At 57.7% G+C, this 16,293-nt stretch overlaps 1 protein-coding gene across 1 annotated transcript in view; it reads right to left on the bottom strand.

Moving 5' to 3' along the window:
* Positions 1 to 13,448, bottom strand: part of LOC142297133 (sterile alpha motif domain-containing protein 12-like) — an 80,814-nt gene extending 67,366 nt beyond the window's left edge. The window contains exon 1 of the mRNA XM_075341408.1: positions 12,863 to 13,448. The gene's annotated coding sequence lies outside the window, so the exon portion shown is untranslated. The remainder of the gene's footprint in view (positions 1 to 12,862) is intronic.
* Between the last annotated feature and the right edge of the window lie 2,845 nt (positions 13,449 to 16,293).

Raw genomic sequence — 16,293 nt, 5'->3', positions numbered from 1 at the left:
GGCATCACCGTGGACTCGTATAGTCCAAATGGGGTAATAAAGGCAGAGCGTTCCCTGGCCTTGCGAGTCAGGGGGATCTGCCAATATCCCCGGCTCAGGTCCATGATGGTCAGGTACTGAGCCCCGGCCAACTGATCGAGCAGGTCATCGATGCGTGGCATTGGGTACGCATCGGCGACCGTGACAGCATTGAGCCCCCTGTAGTCCACGCAGAACCGAGTGGTTCGGTCCTTCTTAGGGACGAGGACTACAGGCGAGGCCCAAGCGCTGTTGGATGCCTGGATCACCCCCAGCTTCAGCATCTCGTCAATCTCCTGGCGCATGTGTTGCTGCACCTCCAGGGAGACCCGATATGCTGAACGCCGGATCGGGGGATGATCCCCAGTGTCCACGTGATGGACAGCCAAGTCAGTCCTTCCGGGCTGGTTGGTAAACAACCCCCGGAAGGGGAGGAGGGTGGCCCACAGCTGGGACCGTTGGTCCTCCAAGAGCTGGTGGCCAACCTCCACATCCTCAATGGATCCGCCGGCCCTAACCTGGGCTAGCATATCCAAGAGGGTTTCCGCTTCTCCCTCCTCGGGCAGGTTGCACACGGGGAGCGCACATGCCTCCCGCTCATGATGTGCCTTCATCATGTTCACATGGACGGGCTTCCGCCTTCCACGGGCAGGGTCCAGGGTGACCAGGTACGTCACAGGGTTGAGCTGCTGGTACACGAGGTATGGGCCTTCCCAGGCTGCCTGAAGCTTGTCCTGTGGTACGGGGACCAGTACCCACACCTTTTGACCCACTTGGTAGGTCCTCTCACAAGCGTTCTGGTCGTACCAACGCTTCTGATCGGCCTGGGCTTGAGCCATATTGTCGTGTACCAGTTGCGTCAAGGCCTGCATTTTGTCCCGGAAGCGCATGACATACTCGATAACCGACACTCCAGGGGTGGCCAAATCCCCTTCCCAAGCCTCTTTCACCAGAGCCAGGGGGCCCCGCACACGTCGCCCGTACAGGAGCTCAAACGGTGAGAATCCTGTTGAGGCCTGTGGAACCTCCCGGTAAGCAAATAACAGGTGTGGGAGATACCGCTCCCAGTCACGCCCATGGGAGTCGACCAACATCTTAAGCATCTGCTTTAAGGTGCCATTGAACCGCTCGCACAGGCCATTAGTCTGTGGATGGTACGGGCTGGCCACCAGATGTCGCACCTGGACTTGCTTACAGAGGGCCTCCATCAGCTGGGACATGAATTGGGTCCCCCGGTCAGTGAGCATTTCCTGGGGAAAACCCACTCGGGAGAAAATCTCCAGCAATGCGGTGGCCACCTTGTCAGCCCGAATGGACGACAAGGCCACTGCTTCTGGGTACCGGGTGGCATAGTCCACTACCGTCAGTATGAAGCGTTTCCCGGAGCTGCTGGGGATGGCCAGCGGGCCGACCAGATCCACAGCCACCCTCCTGAAAGGCTCATCGATGATGGGCAGAGATACCAGTGGGGCTTTGGGGCGTGGCCCCGCCTTCCCCACTCTCTGACAGGTTTCACACGAACGGCAGTAGGCAGCCACATCGGCCCCCATTTTTGGCCAGTAGAAATGCTGGTTTAACCTGGCCTTGGTCTTAGCGATCCCTAGGTGTCCGGCCATCGGAATCTCATGTGCGATCCGCAACAACTCCGTCCGGAACGGATAGGGTACCACCAACTGTCGGTCCCTGGGCCACGCCTCCGGTGAACCCTGCTGGACCGTGGCCCGGTACAGCCGTCCTTGGTCCCAGACCACTCGCTCCGGGTCCGAGTCCGAGGGAGGCTGTGCCGCCTGCTCCTTAAGAGCTTTCAGGCTGTCGTCAGCTTCTAACGCTGCCTGAAACCCCTGACTAGATGTGGCCAGAATCGACGAGACTGTCACATCTTCAGTCAGTACCCCGGGACCTGTGTCCTGGCCTCCACCTGACTCGGCTGCCACTTGGTCAGAAGGGGAAGAGCTATCGGACCTCCGGGAGGCCCCTTGGCTTCCAGCACTCCCACTGCGGGTGACAGCGGCCACAGCCGCTGCGACCGTGGGTCGTGCCTGCTCCTCCTCCGTTCCTGACCAAGTCGCCGGTTCAGGCAGACCTACCTGGCTTCCTGACACCCCGGTTGTGGGGGAACCATGCACCGAGATCTTACCTGGGAGCACTTCCGCTCCTGGACCGGCCCCAATCTCACCTGCCTGTTCCCCTCCTGCAGCAACAGAACCCCGCTGTGAAATCTCTGGGGACCCCACATTTGCTGTGGTAGCCCCCACCCCACACACTGGTCCTCCCCCTGCAGCACCCTGCTCTCTGCTTATCCCTGCAGAGGGCAACAGATCCCAGCTCACTGGCTGGTTACTTGTAGAGGCATTGTCACACCTTTCTCTGACCCCCTCCCCTGTCACAGCTGCAGCTGAGTGTGTGTCTATGGTGTCTATGCAAGCAGAAGTATCAGAGTTCACTCCCTCCTCCCTTACATCATTCATAGATAACACATTAACATTGTCCGGAGGCCTGTCAGTACTGGCTGAAGGTTCAGCCCTTGGTTGGGGCCCAAACTGGGAGGTTATCTGCCCCAAATCTGTCCCAAGTAGCACGTTTGCGGGGATCCGATCAGTTACCCCCACCTCCCTCACCCCTCGCCCTGCGCCCCAGTCCACATAAATGTCAGCAACAGGCAGCGCCGGGTCAATGCCTCCAATCCCGGAGACAGCGAGGGTTTTTCCAGGGATCAAGTCTTGGGGGGACACCATCTCAGGCCGCACCAGAGTCACCTCCGAGGCGCTGTCTCGCAGTCCTATGGTCACAGACCGGCCGACGGTGACAGGTTGGAAGCTGTCCAGGGACCTACCACCACCCCCACCCACACAATACACCTTGGGCGGCCCTTGGGACGGGGACGGAGCCGGGGCCTTGGGACGCTGAGGGCACATGGCCTTGAAGTGTCCAGGTAGGTTGCACTGGTGGCACCGTCTTGGTTCTGCCACGGGCCTGGAGAGGGGAGTTGAGGGGGACACCCCCTGCAGTCTAGGGGCAGGTGGGGCAGTCGCAGAGTTCATCTTACCCCCTCTCCAGGTGCTGCTGGTGGCTGCTCTCCTGGCCTCAGGAGCCCGATTGTTGGTGTAGTCATCGGCCAGGGCAGCTGTAGCCGTGGACCCCTTTGGCTTCTGGTCTCGGATGAACTGGCGGAGATCCTCAGGGCAGTTCCACAAGAGTTGCTCCGTGATGAACAAGTCCAGGATCTCCGGTCCGGTGGAAAGCTGCAGGCCTTGGGTCCAGTGGTCGGCAGCTCGGGCAAGTGCCCGCCGGTGGTCAGCCCAGGAGTCCTTTGGTCCCTTCTGTAGGCTCCGGAACTTCTTGCGGTAGGACTCTGGAGTGAGGTTGTACTGTTGGATCAGGGCCCGCTTGATGGTGTCGTAGCCCTGATCTGCCTCAGCAGGCAAGTCCCCAAGGATATCCAGGGCCTTACCCCTTAAACGGGGGGTCAGGTATTTGGCCCACAGGTCCTTGTCCAGATGGTGCTGCAGGCAAGTCCGTTCAAAAGCAGTCAAGAAAGAGTCCAAGTCTCCATCCTTCTCCAGCACTGGGAAGTCCTCAACACGGACCTTTGGAAGTTTGGTGTCTTGAAGGTCACGTGTGGCTGATGAGGGCCGGAGCTGAGCTAGCTGCAGCTGGTAGTCACGCTCTGCCTGGCGCTCTTCACGTGCTGCTTGCCGCTCCGCAGCCTCACGCACTGCTTGCCGCTCCGCAGCCTCAGCGTCACGCGCTGCCTGTCGCTCACGCTCGGCCATGAGTATCTCGTAGGTATCCCGGTCTCCAGCCTGGAGAAGGGCCATAGCCATTTGAAGAAGGCTATCCGAGCCTCCCAGGCTCGGTGGAATGGCACGTGGTGATCTGCGGCCCGCTGCGGAGCCTGGTGCTTCACTGTCCATTGCAGAGCGGAGGGCTGGCATCTGGCTCATTGAGGACCCTTGGGTGAGCTGCTCCTCATCTTGTCCATAATTGCCAGGTTGTGCAATGTCCTCTGCAGAGCGGTTCTCTGGCGTCGGGCTCTTGGAGGGCTCGTGGACAACCTCCTCATCGTCTCTGGCCTGAGCACCGGCCATTCCTTTGGCTTTGCTCCTGGTGCTCTCAGCCATTGTTGCAGACTTTGGTCACTGACACAGAACTGACACCTGATGCCTCCACACACCTTACAGTATCTGCACTCTGACACTCTAGTGTTGAGCTAGTCTGAAGACCCCAGCAGCCACAGCTGCTGCAGGCAGTCTTTAGTGTCTGGGAGTATGGGTCTCACACTCACACACACTATTATCTCGATCCCACCGCTATGCCACCAATATGTCACAAACCACCGGGGGGGTCACTCAGAAATCCCCCGCGCTGGCTACCAGTACGTCACAATCGGGGGGTAACAAGTGGGGGTCACCCCTCCTTTATACCTCCCGACCGACAGACAGAGCACGTGACGCGCTCTCTAGCGCCCCTCTTATAGTCAGGCCAATTATGGAATTGCCCAACAATAAGCAAGGAGGCCGCTATACTACTTATGCCGATTATTGAAGGGTCCCCGGTGAGAGTAGGGTATATATTCCCCCGACCTCCGCGGGCGGAATATATAAAACCTCCCCGAATCTCACTGGCCTCCCCACAATAATCCTTGGCACAACTCGCTGCCACCAACCGCTTCACGGTAACTATTAGCCGAACACACAGACGTGGGATTCAAGATCGAGATAACAGAACAGCCCAAGATTAATTATATAATTTAATCAGCCTAAAGCCACACTAGAAACTACAATATATACAATAGGGAATCTACAGAATATACATATGTCAGAGTACAGTTACAGATAAAGCATGGTTTACAAACAGGTATGCAATTCAATCAGTTACCTTGTGCGTCTGGCCACAGGGGGGCGCTGTAGACCAGGTTTCTAGGAACTCCCACAGATGTTTCCTGCACGTGACCCCCAGCGAAAGAACACTGGAAAATGGCCGAAGTAGGGTTATCAACCTGGGCAAATCCAGGTCCCCTCCTACCTTCGTGACCTCAGAGGGAGCACTGCTCCACCCCTGGCTGGAGTTATGGACAATCCACAACATGGAATATGGGCCATAACTTTGCCTGGGAGCGTCGTAGGCGGACGCCGACGCTCTCATTGTGACAGCTATGAATTTAGCTACAGAATGAGAGGTTTCATGACTTGTCTACTAGTTCCACATTGGCTGATATCACGCCTGGGGTATTTCCCAAGCTCCCGCTCCCATAAAAAGGGTGTGCCAGCATCGTCCGCATGCGGAGACACCATTTTTATGGTTGCCATATTTATCGGAAATATGGCTTGCGAGATATGAACCATTTTTTACTGGAGTCGTTCTGTCTGGATACTTCCAAGCTTGCTAATTAGATAGCAGCTCCTACCACAGGGTCACGGCAGGGAGTCCTCCTGTGTCCATTGTTCCCACATCATCTAATCTCCATATCACAGGAGATGGCCATGGGATGTGACACCTTCACAGATGCTGGACATCTGAGAACAAGAAGGGAGGGGGCACTGCCAGGGAGTGATGAGCGATTATGACTGGAAGTCATAATTCATCTTCATATTCCGGGATTTGCCTCACAGGGGACCACCGCCATTAACTCCAGGCTTGATCATGGCAGCGTCTATGTGACAGCTGACATGATCAACCCGTAAGTAAAGTGAATAAAACACACAGAAAAATCCTTTATTTTAAATAAAACAAACAAGCCTCGTTCACCATTTTATTAACCCCCCCCAAACAAAGCTCCGGCGTAATCCACAGGTCCTGCGCTGCTTCCATCCAGCCGCGACTGTCACAGACACAGGCTGAATGCAGCAGACAGCAGAGGTAATTACCGGTCATTTCCCACAGCCGGTAATGTGAACTCACTGCCGACCGTGGGAAATGTAGCGATCTGTCCTCTATCTATCTAACTATCCCTCTATCTATTCTTCTGTCTATCAGAATTAAATGTATTTTTTTTTTTCAATGTGCTTTATTATTATTTACCCATACTGACTCTACATTGTTGCTGTTCCCCTCAATGTCATCATACAACACAGGCTTTAGGTTAGATTTGATAAATATACACACCCCACCACCTTTTTGGCCTTTCCTGTCCTTCCTAAATGTACTATAACCCTGTATGTTTGTCACCCAGTCATGGCTTTCATCCAGCCAGGTTTCCGTAATGCCCACCACATCATAATCCATGGTTGACGTAAGAGTCTCCAATTCATTCATTTTGTTTGCAAGACTTCTTGCATTTGCCAGTAGACATTTAATCCTATTAACACCTTTATTACTCCTAGCCTCCCTATGTTCCTTGTTATGTCTCATCCCCCCCTAATCCTTCATTGACCCCTACCGTCTCCCTGTCTCTATCTGCTCTATCTATCCCCTTATTTGCTCCACTACCCTCCCTCCCCCCCAGATCCTAGTTTAAAAGCTCCTCCATCCGTCTGACCATTTTCTCCCCCAGCACAGCGGCCCTCTCCCCATTGAGGTGCAGCCCGTCCCTACTGTAGAGCCTGTAGCTGACTGAGAAGTCGGCCCAGTTCTCCATGAACCCGAACCCTTCCTTCCTGCACCAATTTCTAAGCCACATATTTATCTCCCTAAGCTCCCGCTGTCTTTCTAGTGACGCTCGTGGCACCGGTAGTATTTCTGAAAACACCACTTTGGAGGTCCTGGACTTCAGCTTCTCTCCTAGTTCCCTGTAATCATTTTTAAGGACCTTCCACCTGCCTCTAACTTTGTCATTAGTACCAATGTGCACCATGGCCGCTGGGTTTTCCCCAGCCCCACCCAGCAATCTGTCTATCCGATCCACAATATGCCGAACCCGAGCACCCGGCAGACAACACACTGTTCGGCATTCACGGTCTCGGCGACAGATGACCCTGTCTGTCCGCCTAATTATAGAGTCCCCTACCACTAACATCTGTCTGGGCTTTGCTGCACTCCTATTTCCCTCCTTCCTACAGCAGTTGTTTTCCTGGTTGCTAGGAGCAACATCCTGCTGTAGTGACCCTAGTCCAGGCCCTTCATTCCTAATATCAGCCAAACAGGCATATTTACTAGGTTGTGCCAGGTCAGGACTAGGCTCCCTGACACTTTTCCCCCTACCTCTTCTTCTAACTGTTACCCAGCTACCTACCTCTGGGTCCTGATCTTCCCCACTTCCACCCTCCTCCATATCACTGGCCCCAGCCAGAGAAAGCTCAGTGAGCTCTAAACTCCTCTCCAGGTTTGCAATGCCCCTTAGTGTTGCAAGCTGCTTATTTAGATCAGTTACCTTGGCTTCCAAACACGCAACATGCTTGCATCGAGTGCAGACATATTCACCCTGGAACGGCTGCTCAAGGCATGCATACATCTGACAAGATACACACCTGGTAGCATTGTCCATGGAGCACCTATCAAATGGGGATCAACAGTAAAGTAGAAAAACAAAGAGAAAAAACGAAAGAAACCCAATGGGAAACGTATAAGGATAAATTCAACCAATGTTCTTGTGTCAAACTATGTAATTGTGTTGAAACTATGCACTTATCTTAAATTCAGCACTTTACTTCAATTCAGCACCTCGCTCGCTCTATAGACTGCATCCACCACCCCGGGGTCATCACATACAGATACGCCGGCTCTATAGACTGCATCCACCACCCCGGGGTCATCACATACAGATACGCCGGCTCTATAGACTGCATCCACCACCCCGGGGTCATCACATACAGATACGACGGCTCTATAGCATCCACCACCCCGGGGTCATCACATACAGATACGCCGGCTCTATAGACTGCATCCACCACCCCGGGGTCATCACATACAGATACGACGGCTCTATAGCATCCACCACCCCGGGGTCATCACATACAGATACACCGGCTCTATAGACTGCATCCACCACCCCGGGGTCATCACATACAGATACGCCGGCTCTATAGACTGCATCCACCACCCCGGGGTCATCACATACAGATACGCCGGCTCTATAGACTGCATCCACCACCCCAGGGTCATCACATACAGATACACCGGCTCTATAGACTGCATCCACCACCCCGGGGTCATCACATACAGATACACCGGCTCTATAGACTGCATCCACCACCCCGGGGTCATCACATACAGATACGCCGGCTCTATAGACTGCATCCACCACCCCGGGGTCATCACATACAGATACGCCGGCTCTATAGACTGCATCCACCACCCCGGGGTCATCACATACAGATACACCGGCTCTATAGACTGCATCCACCACCCCGGGGTCATCACATACAGATACGCCGGCTCTATAGACTGCATCCACCACCCCAGGGTCATCACATACAGATACGACGGCTCTATAGCATCCACCACCCCGGGCTCATCACATACAGATACGCCGGCTCTATAGACTGCATCCACCACCCCGGGGTCATCACATACAGATACACCGGCTCTATAGCATCCACCACCCCGGGGTCATCACATACAGATACGCCGGCTCTATAGACTGCATCCACCACCCCGGGGTCATCACATACAGATACGCCAGCTCTATAGACTGCATCCACCACCCCGGGGTCATCACATACAGATACGCCGGCTCTATAGCATCCACCACCCCGGGGTCATCACATACAGATACACCGGCTCTATAGACTGCATCCACCACCCCGGGGTCATTACATACAGATACACCGGCTCTATAGACTGCATCCACCACCCCGGGGTCATCACATACAGATACGACGGCTCTATAGCATCCACCACCCCGGGGTCATCACATACAGATACGCCGGCTCTATAGCATCCACCACCCCGGGGTCATCACATACAGATACACAGCCTCTATAGACTGCATCCACCACCCCGGGGTCATCACATACAGATACACCAGCTCTATAGACTGCATCCACCACCCCGGGGTCATTACATACAGATACACCGGCTCTATAGACTGCATCCACCACCCCGGGGTCATCACATACAGATACACCAGCTCTATAGACTGCATCCACCACCCCGGGGTCATCACATACAGATACACCGGCTCTATAGCATCCACTACCCCGGGGTCATCACATACAGATACGCCGGCTCTATAGCATCCACCACCCCGGGGTCATCACATACAGATACACCGGCTCTATAGACTGCATCCACCACCCCGGGGTCATCACATACAGATACACCGGCTCTATAGACTGCATCCACCACCCCGGGGTCATCACATACAGATACGCCGGCTCTATAGCATCCACCACCCCGGGGTCATTACATACAGATACACCGGCTCTATAGACTGCATCCACCACCCCGGGGTCATCACATACAGATACGCTGGCTCTATAGCATCCACCACCCCGGGGTCATCACATACAGATACACCGGCTCTATAGCAGCCACCACCCCGGGGTCATCACATACAGATACGCCGGCTCTATAGCATCCACCACCCCGGGGTCATCACATACAGATACGCCGGCTCTATAGCATCCACCACCCCGGGGTCATTACATACAGATACACCGGCTCTATAGCATCCACCACCCCGGGGTCATCACATACATATACGCCGGCTCTATAGCATCCACCACCCCGGGGTCATCACATACAGATACGCCGGCTCTATAGACTGCATCCACCACCCCGGGGTCATCACATACAGATACGCCGGCTCTATAGCATCCACCACCCCGGGGTCATCACATACAGATACGCCGGCTCTATAGCATCCACCACCCCGGGGCCATTACATACAGATACGCCGGCTCTATAGACTGCATCCACCACCCCGGGGTCATCACATACAGATACACCAGCTCTATAGACTGCATCCACCACCCCGGGGTCATCACATACAGATACGCCGGCTCTATAGACTGCATCCACCACCCCGGGGTCATCACATACAGATACGCCGGCTCTATAGCATCCACCACCCCGGGGTCATCACATACAGATACGCCAGCTCTATAGACTGCATCCACCACCCCGGGGTCATCACATACAGATACACCAGCTCTATAGACTGCATCCACCACCCCGGGGTCATCACATACAGATACACCGGCTCTATAGACTGCATCCACCACCCCGGGGTCATCACATACAGATACACCGGCTCTATAGACTGCATCCACCACCCCGGGGTCATCACATACAGATAAGCCAGCTCTATAGACTGCATCCACCACCCCGGGGTCATCACATACAGATACACCGGCTCTACAGCATCCACTACCCCGGGGTCATCACATACAGATACGCCGGCTCTATAGCATCCACTACCCCGGGGTCATCACATACAGATACACCGGCTCTATAGCATCCACCACCCCGGGGTCATCACATACAGATACACCGGCTCTATAGACTGCATCCACCACCCCGGGGTCATCACATACAGATACACCGGCTCTATAGCATCCACCACCCCGGGGTCATCACATACAGATACGCCGGCTCTATAGCATCCACCACCCCGGGGTCATCACATACAGATACGCCGGCTCTATAGACTGCATCCACCACCCCGGGGTCATCACATACAGATACGCCGGCTCTATAGCATCCACCACCCCGGGGTCATCACATACAGATACACCGGCTCTATAGACTGCATCCACCACCCCGGGGTCATCACATACAGATACACCGGCTCTATAGACTGCATCCACCACCCCGGGGTCATCACATACAGATACGCCGGCTCTATAGCATCCACCACCCCGGGGCCATTACATACAGATACGCCAGCTCTATAGCATCCACCACCCGGGGTCATCACATACAGATACACCGGCTCTATAGACTGCATCCACCACCCCGGGGTCATCACATACAGATACACCGGCTCTATAGACTGCATCCACCACCCCGGGGTCATCACATACAGATACATCGGCTCTATAGACTGCATCCACCACCCCGGGGTCATCACATACAGATACACCGGCTCTATAGACTGCATCCACTACCCCGGGGTCATCACATACAGATACGCCGGCTCTATAGACTCGCATCCACCACCCCCGGGGTCATCACATACAGATACACCGGCTCTATAGACTGCATCCACCACCCCGGGGTCATCACATACAGATACGCCAGCTCTATAGACTGCATCCACCACCCCGGGGTCATCACATACAGATACACCGGCTCTATAGACTGCATCCCACCACCCCCGGGGTCATCACATACAGATACACCGGCTCTATAGCATCCACCACCCCGGGGTCATCACATACAGGTACACCCGGCTCTATAGACTGCATCCACCACCCCGGCTCTATAGCATCCACCACCCCGGGGTCATCACATACAGATACACCGGCTCTATAGCATCCACCACCCCGGGGTCATCACATACAGATACACCGGCTCTATAGCATCCACCACCCCCGGGGTCATCACATACAGATACACCGGCTCTATAGCATCCACCTGGGTTTAACTAAAGATCTGATAAAGCAGAATACAAATAATGTATACATATAATAAAGATACATTCTCACATGTAAAGTCCCATAGAAGAAATGGTTCTATAATAATAAATAAGAATTAACAGCATTTGGGTAGTATAGAGTTAAATTAGTCGGTTTATTTAACCCTTTTGGCTACGAGGGATCTAGTGTCGGGATCCAATACGCTGCTCTATTCAGTAATGCCCGCGTCTGATCCCAGCTCTAATCGATTTCACTCTCTCCAGAGCCAAAAAAAATAGTGTAATGCATCCAAGCTGCCTCCATGTTCCTGTTGAAGAATGCAGAGATCCATCTGAAGGGGGTAACGGCGTCCCCCACTGCCCGGCGTCCCCCACTGCCCAGCGTCCACCCCCCCCCCCACTGCCCGGCGTCCACCCCCCCCCCACTGCCCCAGCGTACAACCCCCCCCCCCCACTGCCCGGCGTCCACCCCCCCCACTGCCCCAGCGTCCACCCCCCCCCCACTGCCCCAGCGTCCACCCCCCCCCCCCCACTGCCCGGCGTCCACCCCCCCCCCACTGCCCGGCGTCCACCCCCCCACTGCCCCAGCGTCCACCCCCCCCCCGCCCCAGCGTCCACCCCCCCCCCCCCCCCCCACTGCCCGGCGTCCACCCCCCCCCACTGCCCGGCGTCCCCCCCCCCACTGCCCGGCGTCCCCCACTGCCCAGCGTCCACCCCCCCCCCCACTGCCCGGCGTCCACCCCCCCCACTGCCCCAGCGTCCACCCCCCCCACTGCCCCAGCGTACACCCCCCCGCCCCCCACTGCCCGGCGTCCACCCCCCCCCCCCCCCACTGCCCGGCGTCCACCCCCCCCACTGCCCCAGCGTCCACCCCCCCCCCCCACTGCCCCAGCGTCCACCCCCCCCCCCACTGCCCCAGCGTCCACCCCCCCCCCACTGCCCCCAGCGTCCACCCCCCCCCCCCCCCCCCCCACTGCCCCAGCGTCCACCCCCCCCCCCCCCCACTGCCCGGCGTCCACCCCCCCCCCACTGCCCGGCGTCCACCCCCCCCCCCACTGCCCGGCGTCCCTGAGGTGTCAGTTTCCCCTCTGCCGCGGTTTCCGCGCAGTACAGACTCCTTCATTTCTACAGTGTTATTTGCTGTATTGAGTCCAATTCGACAGCGTCATCTATGATCACAGGTGCTCGTGTGGTCTCTGGCCATAGAAGGTCACGGCGTTTGGCTGCACAGAATGCTCCTGACCTTCCATTGTTCCTGCTGTCAGTATACATTGGTATATAGGCTTTCCTGAGTCATCTCTTCCCCTTTTGGACCCAGCAGGAGCTCTCCTTCATCCAGCTGCTGATTATCAGTATTCCCTTGTGCTTAAATACCCCCTGTCTTACCTGGACTGTGCTGGTGATATTATTCGGTCCATTCTAGCTCTGGTTGCAAGCAGGTGGCTTGTACTCCTCTGAAGCAGTGTTGCTGAAGCTCTGCCCGAGTCATCTGTGCCAGTTCATGCTTTCTCCGCGTGTCCTCCTTGTGTCTTCTTTAGCGTTTAGTGGGGTTGATGAAGAACTCATCCCACCCGTTCCCTATTTAGGGTCCAGCACTAGGGATACTAGGGTGAGGTATCGGGCGCATTGGTGCAGAATCTATCTATGGTGGTGAGGGACCCCAGGGACCAGCCGGTAGGTTTGGTCAGGGGCCACCATCTTGCCCTTCCTTAGACACAGGGTGTCCCTTCCCTTTTGCCGCTCGCTTTGGCTCTTCCCTGTACCTAGTGTGACATCTGCTCACTCTACCCCTAATGGACATTTTCTCTTCATGTTGCAGTTTCAGGGTTCTCTTTGCCCGGATCGTCTCACCCACGTGTAGGGTACCACGAATCTGCCCTCACAACGCTGGCAGCCGAGCTCCCTGTGTCACACGTATGCGTACACGACTCCGACAAGAAACCTTCAGAAAAGGAAGGGTGTCACCACAGACCACGCCCACCTCCTCACCAGACCACGCCCCCAAAGAGCCCTCCTCCTCACCACCACAGACCACACCCACCTCCTCACCAGACCACGTCCCCACAGAGTCACCACAGACCACACCCCCACAGAGCCCTCCTCACCACCCCAGGCCACACCCCCACAGAGCCCTTCTGCTTCTCACCTCCCCAGATCACACCCCTCCTCACCCCAGACCACATCCCCACAAAGCCCTTCTGCTCCTCACCTCCCCAGATCATGCACCCCTCCCCCCAGACCACCCCCCGCAGAGCTCACCTCACCACAGCAGAAACCCCCCCCCCCCCCCACAGAGACTCTCCTCCTCACCACAGAGCACCCCCCCACAGAGCTCTCCTCCTCACCACAGAGCACCCCCCCACAGAGCTCCCCTCCTCACCACAGAGCACCCCCCCACAGAGCTCTCCTCCTCACCACAGACCACCCCCCCACCGCAGACCACACCCCCACAGAGCTCTCCTCCTCACCACAGAGCACCCCCCCCCCCACAGAGCTCTCCTCCTCACCACAGAGCACCCCCCCCCCACAGAGCTCTCCTCCTCACCACAGAGCACCCCCCCCCACAGAGCTCTCCTCCTCACCACAGAGCACCCCCCCACCGCAGACCACACCCCCACAGAGCCCTCCTCCTCACCACCACAGACCACACACCCACCTCCTCACCAGACCACGTCCCCACAGAGTCACCACAGACCACACCCCTGCAGAGCCCTCCTCACCACCCCAGGCCACACCCCCACAGAGCCCTCCTCACCACAGGCCACACCCCCACAGAGCCCTTCTGCTTCTCACCTCCCCAGATCACACCCCTCCTCACCCCAGACCACATCCCCACAAAGCCCTTCTGCTCCTCACCTCCCCAGATCATCATGCACCCCTCCCCCCCAGACCACCCCCCGCAGAGCTCACCTCACCACAGCAGAAACCCCCCCCCCCCCCCCCGCAGAGCCCACTTCCCTGACCGCAGACCCCCCCCCCACAGAGCTCACCTCACCACAGCAGAAACCCCCCCCCGCAGAGCCCACCTCCTCACCACAGAGCACCCCCCCACAGAGCTCTCCTCCTCACCACAGAGCACCCCCCCCACAGAGCTCTCCTCCTCACCACAGAGCACCCCCCCCACAGAGCTCACCTCCTCACCACAGAGCACCCCCCCCCACAGAGCTCAACCTCCTCACCACAGAGCACCCCCCCCACAGAGCTCTCCCTCCTCACCACAGAGCACCCCCCCCCACAGAGCTCTCCTCCTCACCACAGAGCACCCCCCCCACAGAGCTCTCCTCCTCACCACAGAGCACACCCCCCACAGAGCTCTCCTCCTCACCACAAAGCACCCCCCCACAGAGCTCTCCTCCTCACCACAGAGCACCCCCCCACAGAGCTCTCCTCCTCACCACAGAGCACCCCCCCACAGAGCTCCCCTCCTCACCACAGAGCACCCCCCCACAGAGCTCTCCTCCTCACCACAGACCACCCCCCCCCCACAAGAGCTCTCCTCCTCACCACAGAGCACCCCCCCCAACCCGCAGACCACACCCCCACTGAGCTCTCCTCCTCACCACAGAGCACCCCCCCACAGAGCTCTCCTCCTCACCACAGAGCACCCCCCCCACAGAGCTCTCCTCCTCACCACAGAGCACCCCCCCCCACAGAGCTCTCCTCCTCACCACAGAGCACCCCCCCACCGCAGACCACACCCCCACAGAGCCCTCCTCCTCACCACCACAGACCACACCCACCTCCTCACCAGACCACGTCCCCACAGAGTCACCACAGACCACACCCCTGCAGAGCCCCTCCTCACCACCCCAGGCCACACCCCCACAGAGCCCTCCTCACCACAGGCCACACCCCCACAGAGCCCTTCTGCTTCTCACCTCCCCAGATCACACCCCTCCTCACCCCCAGACCAACATCCCCCCACAAAGCCCTTCTGCTCCTCACCTCCCCAGATCATGCACCCCCCTCCCCCCAGACCACCCCCCCGCAGAGCTCACCTCACCACAGCAGAAACCCCCCCCCCCCCCCCCACAGAGCTCTCCTCCTCACCACAGAGCACCCCCCCACAGAGCTCTCCTCCTCACCACAGAGCACCCCCCCACAGAGCTCCCCTCCTCACCACAGAGCACCCCCCCCACAGAGCTCTCCTCCTCACCACAGACCACCCCCCCCACAGAGCTCTCCTCCTCACCACAGAGCACCCCCCCACCGCAGACCACACCCCCACAGAAGCTCTCCTCCTCACCACAGAGCACCCCCCCACAGAGCTCTCCTCCTCACCACAGAGCACCCCCCCCACAGAGCTCTCCTCCTCACCACAGAGCACCCCCCCCCCACAGAGCTCTCCTCCTCACCACAGAGCACCCCCCCACCGCAGACCACACCCCCACAGAGCCCTCCTCCTCACCACCACAGACCACACCCACCTCCTCACCAGACCACGTCCCCACAGAGTCACCACAGACCACACCCCTGCAGAGCCCTCCTCACCACCCCAGGCCACACCCCCACAGAGCCCTCCTCACCACAGGCCACACCCCCACAGAGCCCTTCTGCTTCTCACCTCCCCAGATCACACCCCTCCTCACCCCAGACCAACATCCCCACAAAGCCCTTCTGCTCCTCACCTCCCCAGATCATCATGCACCCCTCCCCCCCAGACCACCCCCCGCGAGAGCTCACCTCACCACAGCAGAAACCCCCCCCCCCCCCCCCCGCAGAGCCCACTTCCTGACCGCAGACCCCCCCCACCCACAGAGCTCACCTCACCACAGCAGAAACCCCCCCCCGCAGAGCCCACCTCCTCACCACAGAGC

This window comes from Anomaloglossus baeobatrachus, chromosome 3, assembly GCF_048569485.1.
Source record: "Anomaloglossus baeobatrachus isolate aAnoBae1 chromosome 3, aAnoBae1.hap1, whole genome shotgun sequence".
In the NCBI taxonomy this organism is placed as follows: domain Eukaryota; kingdom Metazoa; phylum Chordata; class Amphibia; order Anura; family Aromobatidae; genus Anomaloglossus; species Anomaloglossus baeobatrachus.
This window is presented reverse-complemented; position numbering and strand designations above follow the sequence as displayed.